Consider the following 15,843-nt stretch of genomic DNA (forward strand, 5'->3'; position numbering starts at 1 on the left):
ATCCACATTCCCTTGCATTCCATTCCAAGTTCCATTCCGTTCCATATTCCACTACATTCCGTTCCACATTCCATTGCATTCCATCCCACTTTCCATTCGATTACATTCCACTTTCCATTACACATTCCATTGCATTCCATTCTATTCCACATTCCGCTCCATTCCATTCCACATTCCATTCAATTCCATTCCATATTCCATGCCACGTTACATTCCACCTTACATTCCATTCCATTCCACATTCCATTCAAATCCATTCCACATTCCACTACATTCCATTCCACATTACATTACATTCAATTTCACATTCCATTCCTCATTTCACTTCACACTCAATTACACATTCCATTCCACGATTCATTCCCTTCCATTCCACAATGCATTCCATAATCCTTTCCACCTGCCATTCCACATTCTATTCCGTTCCATTCCACATTCCATTCCACATTCCATTCCTTTCAATTCCACATTCCATTGCATTCCATTCCACATTCCTTTCCACATTCCAATCCATTCCATTCCACATTCAATTCCGTTCCATTCCACATTGCATTTCACATTCCGTTCCATTACATTCCATGTTCCCTTCCACATTCCATTCCACATTCCATTGAAGATTCCATTCCTCAGTACATTCCACATCCCTTTCCATTCCATTCAACATTGCATTCAACATTAAATTCCACATTCCATTTCACATTCCATTCCGCATTCCATTCCATTGCATGCCGTATTTCATTCCACTCCATGTTCCCTTCCACGTTCCATTCCACGTTCCACTCCATGTTCTATTCCATTGCATTCCACGTTCCATTACATATTCCATTCCATTCCATTACACTTTCCACTCCACATTCCATTCCACATTACATTCCTTTCCATTCCACATTCCATTCCACATTCCATTCCAAATTCCACTCAACATTCCATTCCACATTCCATTCCTCATTCTATTTCATTCCATTCCACATTCCATTCCATTCCACTCCACATTCCATTCCACATTGCACTCCATTCCATTCGATATTACATTCCAAATTCCATTCCACATTCCATTGCATTCCATTCTGCATTCCATTCCACGTTCCATTCCATTCCGCTCCACGTTCCATTCCACGTTCCATTCCACATTCTATTCTACATTCCCTACCATTCTACTCCACATTTGATTCCACATTACACTCCACATGCCATTCTACATTCCTTTACATTCAATTCCTCATTCCATTCCACATTCCATTTCATTCCATTCCACACTCCTTTCCACATTCCATTCCATTCCATTCCACATTCCATTCCACATTCCTTTGCAAATTCCATTCCATTCCATTCCATGTTCCCTTCCACATTCCATTCCACATTCCATTGTATATTCCTTTCCACAGTACATTCCACATCCCTTTCCATTCCATTCAACATTGCATTCAACATTAAATTCCACATTCCATTTCAGATTCCATTCCACATTCCATTCCGTTGCATGCCACATTTCATTCCATTCCACGTTCCCTTCCACGTTCCATTCCACATCCCACTCCATGCTCTATTCCATTGTATTCCACATTCCACTCCATGCTCTATTCCATTGTATTCCACATTCCATTCCATATTCCATTCCATTCCATTCCACTTTCCATTCCAAATTCCATTCCACATTACATTCCACATTCCATTCCTTTCCATTCCACATTCCACTCAACATTCCATTCCAAATTCCATTCCTCATTCTATTTCATTCCATTGCACATTCCATTCCATTCCACTCCACATTCCATTCCACATTGCATTCCATCCCATTCGATATTCCATTCCAAATTCCATTGCACATTCCATTCCATTCCATTCCACATTCGATTCCACGTTCCATTCCATTCCGCTCCACGTTCCATTCCACGTTCCATTCCACATTCCATTCCACATTCTCTACCGTTCTATTCCACATTATATTCCACATTACATTCCACATGCCATTCTACATTCCTTTACAATCAATTCCTCATTCCATTCCACATTCCATTCCCTTCCATTCCACATTCCAACCACATTCCATTGCAGGTTCCATTCCATTTGCCATTCCACTTTCCATTCCATGTTCGATGCCACGTTCCATTCCATTGCATTCCATTTGTCATACCACTCAATACCACGTTCCATTCCATGTTCCGTTCCATTGCATTCCATGTTCCATTCCTTTCCATTCCACGTTCCTCTTCATTCTGTTTCACATTCCATTCCACATTCCATTTCAGAATTCACTCCACATTCTGTTTCACATTCCATTTTATTCCATGCCATTCCATTCCACATTCCTTTCCATTCCTTTCCACATACCGATCCATTCCATTCCACTTTCCATTCCATTCCATTCCATTCCACTTTGCGTATCATTCCATTCAATTCCCCGTTCCACAACGTTCCATTCCATTCCGCATTCCTTTCTTTCCATTCCACATTCCATTCCATTCCATTCCACATTCCATTGCAGTCCATTCCATTCTACGTTCCATTCCCTTCCATTGCACATTCCATTCCATTCCATTTCTTTCCATTCCACATTCCATTCCATTCCATTCCTTTCCACTCCACGTTCCATTTCAACTTCCATTCCACGTTCCATTCCAATTTCCATTCCATGTTCCATTCCACGTTCTATTCCATTCCATTACACATTACATTCCACATTCCATTCCATTCCATTACACTTTACATTCAACATTCCATCCATATTACATTCTGTTCAATTCCACATTGCATTCACATTGCATTCCACATTCCATTCAATACCATACCACATTCCATTCCACATTCCATTCCACATTCCATTCCATTGCATTCCACATTCTATTCCACATTCCATTCCTTTCCATTCCACGTTCGATTCAATTACATTGCATTAAACATTTCATTCCATTCCCTTCTGCATTCTATTCCATTCTGTTCCATTTCATTCCACATTTCATTCCATTGCATTCCATTCCACATTGCATTTCATTCCATTCTACATTCCACTCCATTCCATTCTATTCCATTCAACATTCCATTCCTCTCCATTCCATTCCATTCCACATTCCATAGCATTGCATTCCTTTCCACATTGCATTAATTTCCGTTCCGCATTCCATTCCATTCTACTTTCCATTCCACGTTCCATTCCACGTTCCTTTTCATGTTCCATTCTACCATCCATTCCACATTCCTTTGCATATTCCACTCCATTCTTTTCCACATTTCATAACATTCCATTGCATTTCATTCCACATTCCATTCCATTCCATTCCACATTCCATTCCATTCCACTTTCCATTCCATATTCCATTCCATTCCATTCCACATTCCGTTCCACATTCCATTCCATTCCACATTCCTTTCCACATTCCTTTCGTTTCCATTCTACATTCCATTCGTTTTCATTCAACATTGCATTCCACAATTCATTCCACATTACATTCCACATTCCATTCCACATTCCATTCCACATTCCATTCCACATTCCATTGCCCATTCCATTCCACATTCCCTTCCATTCCACCTTCCATTCCCCATTCCATTCCATTCCATTTGACATTCCATTCCATTCCATTCCACATTCCCTTCCGTTCAATTCCACATTCCATTCCATTCCATTCCATGCCTTTTCACATTGCGTTCCATTCCATTCCGCATTCATATTCCATTCCATTACACTCCACAATCGATTGCTTTCCATTAAATTCCCCATTCCATTCCATTCCATTCCACATTCCATTCTGTTCCATTCCACATACCATTCCATTCCATTCCATTCCATTCCACATTCCATTCCATTCCACATTCCATTCCACATTCCATTCCATTCCACTCCACATTCCTTTCCACATTCCATTCGTTTCCATTCAACATTGCATTCCACATTTCATTCCACATTACATTACACATTCCATTCCAAATTCCATTCCTCATTCCTTTGCCCATTCCATTCCACATTCCATTCCATTCCACCTTCCATTCCCCATTCCATTCCATTCCATTTGACATTCCATTCCATTCCATTCCACATTCCCTTCCGTTCAATTCCACACTCCATTCCATTCCATTCCATCCCTTTCCACATTGCATTCCATTCCATTCCGCATTCATATTAAATTCCATTCCACTCCACAATCGATTCCTTTCCATTAAATTCCACATTCGATTCCATTCCATTCCACATTCCATTCTGTTCCATTCCACATACCATTCCATTCCATTCCATTCCATTCCACATTCCATACCATTCCAATCTATTCCACATTCCTTTCCTTTCCATTCCACATTTCATAGCATTCCATTCCATTCCATTCCGCATTCCATTCCATTCCATTCCGCATTCCATTCCATTCCATTCCATTCCACATTACATTCCACTCCATTAAATTAAACATTCCATTCCATTCCATTCCATTCCACATTCCATACCATTCCAATCTATTCCACATTCCATTCCTTTCTATTCCACATTCCATAGCATTCCATTCCATTCCATTCCACATTCCATTCCATTCCATTCCGCATTCCATTCCATTCCATTCAATTCCACATTACATTCCACTCCATTAAATTAGACATTCCATTCCATTCCATTATTCCTTCCATTCCATTCCCTTCCACATTCCATTCCATTCCATTCCATTCCACATTCCATACAATTCCATTCTATTCCACATTCCATTCCTTTCCATTCCACATTCAATTCCTTTAAATTCCACATTCCATACCATTCCATTCCATCCCACATTCCATTCCTTTCCATTCCACATTCCATACCATTCCATTCCATTCCACATACCATTCCACAAACCTTTCCTTACCATTCCATTCCATTCCACGTTGCATTCCACATTCCATTCCACATTAAATTCCACTTTCCATTCCTCATTCCATTCCACATTCCATTGCATTCCATTCCACTTTCCATTCCACTTTGCATTCTACTCAATTCCACATTCAATTCCAGTCCATTCCATTGTATTCAACATTCCATTCCCTACCATTCCACTTTCCATTCCATTCCATTCCATTCCACATTCGATTCCATTCCTTTCCACATTCCATTACATTCCATTTCACTTTCCAATCCATTCCATTCCATTCCATTTCACTTTCCAATCCATTCCATTCCATTCCATTCCATTCCATTCCATTCCATTCTAGTCTACATTCCATACGTTTCCATTCCTATCCACTTTCCAGTCCACATTCCATTCCATGTTCCATTCCATCACATTCCACTTTCCACTCCAATCAATTCCTTTCCGCAGTCCACTCCACATTCCATTCTCTTCCATTCCACATTCCATTCCATTCCATTCCACGTTCCATTCCACGTTCCATTCCACGTTCCATTCCATTCCATTCTAATCCATTCAATTCCGTTCCATTCCCTTCCATTCTGAAATCCTTTTCATTACATTCCAAATTATATTCGACATTCCATTCCATTCCATGCCACATTCCATTCCATTCTATTCCACATTCCATTCCCTTCTATTCCACATTACATTCCTTTCCATTCCACATTACATTCCACTTTCCAAACCACATTCCATTCCACGTTCCATTCAACATTCTATTCTACGTTCCATTCCCCGTTCCATTTTACGTTCCATTCCACGTTCCATTCTACGTTCCATTCCATCTTCCGTTCTACGTTCCATTCCATTCAATTCCACGTTCCATTCCATTCTATTCCATTCCAAATTCCACTCGATTCCGTTCCACATTTCATTCCATTCCCCATTCCATTCCTTTCCATTGCACATTACATTCCACCGTCCATTCCTCGTTCCATTCCACATTCCGTTCCACTTTGCATTCTACGTTCCATTCCACGTTCCATTCTACGTTCCATTCCACGTTCCTTTCCACATTCCATTCCACGTTCCATTCCACATTACATTCAATTCCATTCCACGGTACATTGCACGTTCAATTAAATGTTCCATTCCTCGTTCCATTCCATAACTCTCCAGATTCCATTGCATTCCATTCCATTGCATTCCATTCCACATTCCATTCCAATCAATTCCATTCCATTCCACATTCCATTCCATTCCATTCCACATTCCATTCCATTCCATTCCACATTCCATTCTGTATCCCATTCCGCGCTACATTCCACATTCTATTCCATGTTCCATTCCACTTTCCATTCCATGTTCCATTCCACTTTCCATTCCAAGTTGCATTCCATGTCTCACTCAATTACATTCCACTTTCCATTGCACAATCCACTCCATTCCATTCCAGTTTCTATTCCAAAATCCAATCAACATTCCATTCAATATTCCATTCCATTCCATTGCACATTCCATTACGTTCCATTCCACATTACATTCCACATTCCATTCCATTCCATTCCATTCAGCATTGGATTCCTTTCCATTCCACGTACCATTCCACTCCATTTCACATTGCATTCCATTCCACTCCACATTCCCTTCCATTCCATTTAAGCTTTCCAATACTTTTCATACCACATTCCATTCCACATTCTATTCCACATTCCTTTACACATTCCATTCTATTCCATTACACATTTCATTACACATTCCATTACACATTCCATTCCACATTCCCTTCAATTCCCTTCCACATTCTATTCTATTAAATTCCACATTCAATTCAATTACATTCCACATTCCATCCCCTTTTGAATTCCTTTACATTCTATTCCACATTGCATTCCATTCCACTTTCCATTCCATTCCATTATACATTCCATTCTACGTTCCATTCCATTCCATTCAACATTCCATCCCGTTCCATTCCACATTCCATTCCATTCCTTTCCACATTCCATTCCATTCAATTTCACATTCAATTCCACAACATTGCATTCCACCTTCCATTCCATTTCCCATTCATTTCCACAACATTGCATTCCACCTTCCATTCCATTTCATTCAACATTCCATTCTATTCCATTCCATTTTATTCCAAATTCCACTCCTTTCCAATCTATTCCACTTTCCATTCCACTCCATTCTATTCCACATTCCATTCCATACCTTTCCACATTCCTTTCAATAACATTCCAGATTCCATTACATTACATTCCAGATTCTATTCCACATTACTTTCCACAATCTATTCCACGTTCCATTCCATTCCGTTTCTCTTTCCATTCCATCCCCTTCCACATTCCATTCCACTCGATTCCACCTTCCATACCTTTCGATTCCATGATCCATTCCATTCCATTACACTTTCCATTCCATACTCCCTTCCACATTCCATTCCATGTTCCATTCCACTTTCCATTCCAAGTTCCATTGCGCATTTTATTCAATACCATTCCATGTTCCATTCCACATTCCACTCCATTCCATTCCACGTCCCATTCCACATTCCATTCCACATTAAATTCCAGTCCGTTACATTCTATTCTACATTCCATTCGACGTTCCATTCCACCTTGTATTCCACATTCTATTCCATTCCATTCCACATTCCACTGCACATTCCATTCCATTCCATTCCACATTCCATTGCACATTCTATTCCATTCCATTCATCATTCCATTCCATTCCATTCCACATTCCATTACATTGCTTTCCACATTGCAATCATTTCCACATTCCATTCCACGTTCCATTCCACATTCCACTCCATTTCACTTTACGTTCCATTCCACAATTCTTTCCACTTTCTATGCCACTTTACATTCCGTTCCTTTCCACATTCCATTCCACACTCTACTCCACATTCCCTTCCACATTCCATTCCGTTCCACTCCACGTTTCATTGCACATTCCATTCCACATTTCATTCCATTCCATTTCACATTCTATTAAGTTACATTCCACATTCCTTTCCTCATTCCATTCCACATTCCTTTCCATATTTCATTCCACGTTCCATTCCATTCCATATTCCATTCTTTTCAACATTCGATTCCATTCTATTCCATATTTGATTCCATTCCATTCCACATTCCATTCCACATTTCATTCCATTCCATTTCACATTCAATTCCGTTACATTCCACATTCCTTTCCATATTCCATTCCACATTCCATTCCACATTCCGTTCCATATTCCATTCCACATTCCCTTCCATTCCATTCCATATTTCTTTCCATTCCATTCCATTGCATTCCGCATTCCTTTCCATTTAACAATGAATTCCATTCCACTCCACATTCCATTCAACTCCATTCCGCTTTCAATTCCATTGTATTCCACGTTCCATTCCATTCCACACTCCATTCCATTCCATTCAGTTACACATTCCATTCCACATTCCATTCCATTCCACATTCCATTCCATTCCATTCCACATTCAATTCCATTCCACATTCCATTCCATTCCGTTCCACATTCAATTCCATTCGGTTCCATATTTGATTGTATTCCATTCCATTCCACATTCCATACCATTCAATTCCATTCCACATTCCATTCCACATTCCATCACTTTCCATTCCAAATGTAATTCAACATTCCATTCCATTCCATTCCACATTAATTTCCATTCCATTCCACATTCCATCCGACTCCATTCCACATTTCATTCCCTTCAATTCCATTCCATTTCACATTCCATTCCATGCCATTCCACATTCCATTCCATTACCTTCTACATTAAATTCCACATTCCTTTCCAATCTGTTCCACATTCAATTCAATTTCGTTCAATATTCCATTCCATTCCATTCCATTGCACTCCATTCCATTCCACATTCTATTCAATTCCGTTCCATTCCACAGTCCACTCCACATTACATCCCATTGGATTCCACATTCCATTCCATTCTACTCCACATTTTCTTTCCATTCCATTCCACATTCCATTCCATTCCATATTCCCTTCCATTACATTCCATATTCCTTTCCATTCCATTCCGCATTCCATTCCATTCAATTTTACTTTGCATTCCATTCCATTCCATGTCATTTCACATTCCATTTCATTCCATACCACATTCCATTCTATTCCATTCCACTTTCCATTCCATATTACATTCAATTCCATACCATTCCACATTCCATTCCACATTCCAACCCATTGCATTCCACATTCTATTACATTACATTCCACTTTCCATTCCATATTCCATTCCACATTCCATTCCCTTCCTTTACATTGCATTCCACATTCCACTCCATTCAATTACACATTTCATTCACTTCCATACCACATTCCATTCCACGCCATTAATCATTCCATTCCATTCCATTCCACATTCCATTCTGCATTCCATTCCATTCCACTCTACATTCCATTCCACATTCCATTCCATTCCATTATACATTCCGTTCCATTTTCCATTCCATTCCTTTCTACATTCCATTACATTCAATGCCAAATTCCATTCCATTCCATTCCTTTCCATTCCACTTTCCTTTCCATTCCATTCTGCATTCCATTCCATTCCATTCCATATTGCATTTCACATTCCATTCAATTCCATAGCAGTCCATTCCTCTTTCCCTACCATTCTATTCCACATTCTATTCCATTCCATTCAACAATCCATTCCCCATTACATTACCTTACATTCGACATTCCATTCCACATTGTATTCCATTCCATTCAACATTCCATTCCACTTTTCATCCCAATCAATTCCATATTCCATTCCACATTCCCTTCCATTCCATTCCACATTCCATTCCATTCCATTCCATTCCAAATTCCATTCGATTCCATTCCGTTCCATTCAAGATTCCATTCCATTCCATTGCACATTCCATACCATTCCACCTTGCATTCCATTACACATTCTTTTCCACGTTCCATTCCACTATCAATTTCACGTTCCATTCCATTCCATTTCACAGTCCGTTCCACATTCCAATCCATTCCATTCCACATAACATTGCATTCGATTCCACGTTGTATCCCATTGCATTCCCTTACACGTTCCGTTCCACGTTCCATTCCACAATCTATTTCACGTTCCATTCCTTTCCATTCCAAACCCCTTTCCACATTCCAATACATTCCATTCCACATTATATAGCATTCCATTCGACTTTCCATTCAATTCAATTCCATTCCATTCCATTCCACATTCCATTCAATTCCATCGCATTCCACATTCCATTCTACATTCCATCCCATTCCATTTCACATTCCATTCAACCTTCTATTCCATTCCAGTCCACATTCCATAGCAGATTCCAGTCCATTCCACATTCCATTCCATGCCGTTCCACATTCCATTCCATTCCTTTCAACTTTCCATTCCACTCCATTCCATTCCATTCCATATTCCATTACTTTCCATTACATTCCAGATTCCATTCCGCATTCCATCCCATTAAATTCCACATTCCATTCCACATTCCGTTCCATTCAGTTAAGCATTCCATTCCATTCCATTATGTTCCATTCCACATTCCATTTCATTTCGTTCCATTCCATTCCACATTCCATTCTACAAACCAATCCATTCCTTTCCATGTTACATTGCGTTCCATTCCACTTTCCCTTCCATTCATTTCCATTCCTTTCCATTCCATATTCCATTCCATTCCATATTCCATTCCATTCCATTCCACATTCCATTTCATTCCATTCCACATTCCATTCCATTCCATACCATTCCAAATTCCATTCGATTCCATTCCATTCCATTCAAGATTCCATTCCATTCCATTGCACATTCCATACCATTCCACGTTGCATTCCATTACACATTCCATTCCACGTTCCGTTCCACTATCAATTTCACATTCCATTCAATTCCATTTCACAGTCCGTTCCACATTCCAATCCATTCCATTCCACATAACATTGCATTCGATTCCACGTTGTATCCCATTGCATTCCCTTACACGTTCCGTTCCACATTCCATTCCACAATCCATTTCACTTTCCTTTCCTTTCCATTCCAAACCCCTTTCTACATTCCAATCCATTCCATTCCACATTATATAGCATTCCATTTGACTTTCCATTCAATTCAATTCCATTCCATTCCATTCCACATTCCATTCAATTCCATCGCATTCCACATTCCATTCTACATTCCATCCCATTACATTTCACATTCCATTCAACATTCTATTCCATTCCAGTCCACATTCCATAGCAGATTCCAGTCGATTCCACATTCCATTCCATGCCGTTCCACATTCCATTCCATTCCGTTCAACTTTCCATTCCACTCCATTCCATTCCATTCCATATTCCATTACTTTCCATTACATTCCAGATTCCATTCCGCATTCCATCCCATTCCATTCCACATACCATTCCACATTCCGTTCCATTCAGTTAAGCATTCCATTCCATTCCATTATGTTCCATTCCACATTCCATTTCATTTCGTTCCATTCCATTCCACATTCCATTCTACATTCCAATCCATTCCTTTCCACGTTAAATTGCGTTCCATTCCACTTTCCCTTCCATTCATTTCCATTCCTTTCCATTCCATATTCCATTCCATTCCATTCCATTCCATATTCCATTCCATTTCATTCCACATTCCATTTCATTCCATTAAACATTCCATTCGATACCGTTCCACGTTTCATTTCACATTCCATTCCACATTACATTCAGTTCATTCCACATTCTATTCCACAGTCCATTCCAAATTTCATGCCACATTCCATTCCATTCCATTCCACCATCCATTCAACATTCCATTCCATTTCATTCTACATTGGATTCCACATTCCATTCCGTTCCATTCCACTTTCCAATCCCCGTTGCATTCCACGTTCCATTCCACGTTCCATTCCATTCCATTCCACATTCCATTCCACGTTCCATTCCATTCCTTTCCAATTTCCATTCCAAGTTCATTCCACGTTCCATTCCATTCCATTCCACGTTATATTCCACATTACATTCCATTCCTTTCTACGTTCCATTCCACATTCCATTCCATTCTATTCCACATTCCATTCCATTCCATTCCACGTTCCGTTTCGTTCCTTTCCACATTCCATTCCACATTTCAATTCGCATTCCATTCCATTCCATTCCATTCCACACTCCTTTCTGTTCCATTCCACATTCCATTCCATTCTATTCCACACTACTTTCCATTCCATTCTATTCACCATTCCATTCAATTCCATTCCGCATTCCATTCAATTCCATTCCACATTACATTCCGTTCCTTTCCGCATTCCATTCCAACTTGTGTTCCACAATCCATTCCGTTCCTTTCAACATTCCATTCCTCGCTCCATTCCACATTCCATTCCACATTCCATTCCGTTCCATTTCACATTCCTTTCCATATTCCATTCCACATTCCATTCCATTCCATTCCACATATCATTCCACATTCCATTCCATTCCATTTCACATTCCCTTCAATTCCATTCCACATTCCCTTCCACATTCCATTCCACATTCCGTTCCATTACTTTCCACATTCCCTTCCACATTCCATTCCACATTCCATTCCATTCCATTCCACATTCCATTACACATTATATTCCAATCCATTCCACATTCCGTTCCGTTCCATTCCACATTCCATTCCACATACCATTCCACATACCATTCCATTCCATTCCACATTCCATTCCATTCCATTCCACCTTCTTTTCCACATTCCATTCCGTATTCCATTCCATTCCATTCCACATATGATTCCACATTGTATTCAGCTAGATTCCACATTCCATTTCATACCATTCCATATTCCATTCCACTTTGCTGTCCACGTTCCATTGCATGTTCCACTCCACGTTCCATTCCATTCCATTCCACGTTCCAATCCATTCCATTCCACATTCAATTCCATTTTCCCTTTCACATTCCATTCCTCATCCCATTTCAGTTTCTATTCCATTCCATTGCCCATTCCATTCCACATTCCATTCCTGATTCCATTCCATTCCTTTCCACATTGCATTCCGTATTCCATTTCACGTTCCATTCCATTCCATTCCACGTTCCATTCCACTTTCCATTCCATGTCCCATTACATTCCACTGCAGGTTCATTTCTACATTCAATTCCAATCCATTTCACGTTCCATTCTACATTGCATTCCAAATTCCATTCCGTTCCATTCCAGATTCCATCCCACACTCCATTCCGTTCCATTCCACATTCTTTTTCATGCACCATTCAACATTACATTCCACATTCTATTCCACATTCAATTGCACGGTCCATGCCGTTCCATTACACTTTCCATTCCACAATCCATTCCACTTTCCATTCCACATTCCATTGTGTTCCATTCCACGTTACTTTCCACAATCCATTCCACGTTCCATTCCACGTTCCATTAAGCTTTCCATTCCTCGTTGCATTCCATTCCATTACACATTCCATTACAGTACATTCCACATTTCATTCCACATACCTTTCCCCATTCCATTCCATTCTATTCTATTCCACATTCCATTCCACATTCCATTCCATTCCAGATTCCATTGAAAATTCCATTCCACATTCCATTCCATGTTCCATGCCATTCCATTAAATATTCCATTCCATTCCATTCCATTCCATTCCACCTTCCATTCCGTTCAATTTCACATTTCATTCCATTACATTGCTTCCCAAATTCCATTGCATTCCATTCCGTATTTCATTCCATTGCATTCCACTCTATTCCACATTCCACTCCATTCCATTCTATTCCACATTCCATTCCATTATATTCCACTTTCCATTCAATTACATTCCACATTCCATTCCACATTCCATTCCACATTCTATTCCACGACCCATTCTTTTGCATTCCACATTCTATTCCATTCCATTCCACATTCCATTACATTCAATTCCTCATTCCATTCCACATTCTATTCCACATTCCATTGCAAATTCCATTCCATTCCATTGCATATACCATTATACATTCCATTGTATTGCATTCCACATTCCATTCCGCACTCCATTCCACATTCCTTTCCTTTGCATTCCACATTCCATTCCATTCCACATTCCATTCCATTCCCTTACACATTCCATTCAATTCCATTCCATGTTAAATTCCATGTTCCATTCCACGTACCTTTCCATTCCATTCCACGTTCCATTCAAATCTATTCCACGTTCCATTTCATTCCATTCAACATTATTTTCCACATTCCATTTCACATTCCATTCCACGCACCTTTCCATTCCATTCCACGTTCCATTCCATTCCATTACATGTTCCATTTCATTCCATTCGACATTCCCTTCCACATTCCATTTCACATTCCATTCCATTCCGTTCCACATTCCATTCCACATTCCATTCCATTGCACATTCCATTCCATTCACATTCCATTCCATTGCATACCACATTGCCTTACATTCCACAATCTATTCCACTTCATATTCCATTCCATTCCACTCTACATTCCATTCCATTGCATTCCACATTCCATTCGACATTGGATTTCACTTTCCATTGCACATTCCGTTCCATATTGCATTCCTCGATCCATTCCATTCCATTCCACATTCAATTTCATTCCATTCCACATTCCATTTCATTCCATTCCACGTTTCATTCCATTCTGTTCCACATTCCATTCCATCATCCATTCTACATTCCATTCCTCATTCCAGTCCCTTCCATTCCACTTTACATTGCATTCCATTCCACGTTCCACTGCATTCCATTCCACCTTCCATTCCATTCCATTCCACTTTCCATTCCACATTCGTTTCCGCATTCCATTCCCTTCCATTCTACATTGGATTTCACATTCCATCACACATTCCATTCCACATTCAATTCCATGATCCATTCCATTCCATTCCACATTCAATTCCATTCCATTCCACATTCCATTCCATTCCATTCCACGTTCCATTCCATTCTGTTCCACATTCCATTCCATCATCCATTCTGCATTCCATTCCTCATTCCCTTCCCTTCCATTCCACTTTACATTGCATTCCAATCCACGTTCCACTCCATTCCATTCCACCTTCCATTCCATTCCATTCCACTTTCCATTCCACTTTCCATTCCACATTCCTTTCCGCATTCCATTCCCTCCCATTCCACATTGGATTTCACATTCCATCACACATTCCATTCCACTTTCAATTCCACGATCCACTCCATTCCATTCCACATTCAATTCCATTCCATTCCAAATTCCATTCCATTCCATTCCACGTTCCTTTCCATTCTGTTCCACATTCCATTCCATCTTCCATTCTACATTCCATTCCTCATTGTAGTCCCTTCCATTCCAATTTACATTCCATTCCATTCCAGGTTCCATTCCATTCCTTTCCACCTTCCATTCCATTCCATTCTGCTTTCCATTACACATTCCATTCCACATTCCTTTCCGCATTCCATTCCCTTCCATTCCACATTCCATTACATTCCCTTCCACGTTACATTCCATTCCATTACTCATTCCATTCCACGTTCCAGTCCACGTTACATTGCACATTCCATTACACTTTCCATTCCGGTTTCCATTACATTCTATTACACATTCCATTCCATCTTCCATTGCATTCCATTCCACATTCCATAACATTCCATTCCATTTCGTTCCACATTCCATTCCATTCCATTCTGCATTCAATTCTATTCAATTATACTTTCTGTTCCATTCCATTCCGCATTCAATTCCATTCACTTCCACATTCCATTCCATTCCATTCCTAATCCCTTTCCATTCCATTACATGTTCCATTCCATTCCATGCCACATTAAATTCCATTCAATTTCACATTCCATTCCTTTCCATTGCACATTCCATTCCATTCCATTCCATTCCACATTCCATGCCATTCTATTCCACATTCCAGTCCATTCCATTCCACATTAGATTCTACATTCCCTTCAACATTCCATAAAATTCCATTCCATTACACATTCCATTCCATAATATTCCATTCCATTACACATTGCATTCCGTTCCATTAGTTATTCCA

Source organism: Pongo pygmaeus, chromosome 12, assembly GCF_028885625.2.
Source record: "Pongo pygmaeus isolate AG05252 chromosome 12, NHGRI_mPonPyg2-v2.0_pri, whole genome shotgun sequence".
In the NCBI taxonomy this organism is placed as follows: Eukaryota; Metazoa; Chordata; class Mammalia; order Primates; family Hominidae; genus Pongo; species Pongo pygmaeus.